Raw genomic sequence first — 522 nt, forward strand, 5'->3', positions numbered from 1 at the left:
GGTGTGTGTGTATATATAGGGAGAGATATATATGGGATGTATACAGGGGTATATACGAGTGTGTACTTACATAGACACCCCTACCTACAACCCTATATATATCTCTCCCTATATGTAACGGGCAGATATATATTTATGGGGGAGGTGTGTGTATATACGTATACATATGTATATATAGGCATATACCCTCCCCCCCTCAATATATATACACACACACATACCTCCGGGGACTGCCCTGTGGAGAAGCCCCCACTCGCCCACGGTAACTGTCGCTACCCTGGTCCTCAGAGCCCCCCCTTCCCGGCCTTCTTCTTCTTCCTCTTCTTCTTCTTCCTCGTCCTCGTCCTCTTTCTCCTCCTCCTCCTCTCCTCTCCCTCTCCCGCCCCACCCCGCCCCGCCGGGGCCGAGGGCGGGGCCGCGGGCGGGGCCGTGGCCGGCAGGGTTAGCGCCTTGCGCCGTTGTTTGTCCCTGCGCTGCCCCCATAGCCGCCCGCTGGGGAAAGACGCTACGGGGGGGCGGGCG

Source organism: Haliaeetus leucocephalus, unplaced genomic scaffold, assembly GCF_000737465.1.
Source record: "Haliaeetus leucocephalus isolate CR32 unplaced genomic scaffold, Haliaeetus_leucocephalus-4.0 Scaffold450, whole genome shotgun sequence".
Classification (NCBI taxonomy): domain Eukaryota; kingdom Metazoa; phylum Chordata; class Aves; order Accipitriformes; family Accipitridae; genus Haliaeetus; species Haliaeetus leucocephalus.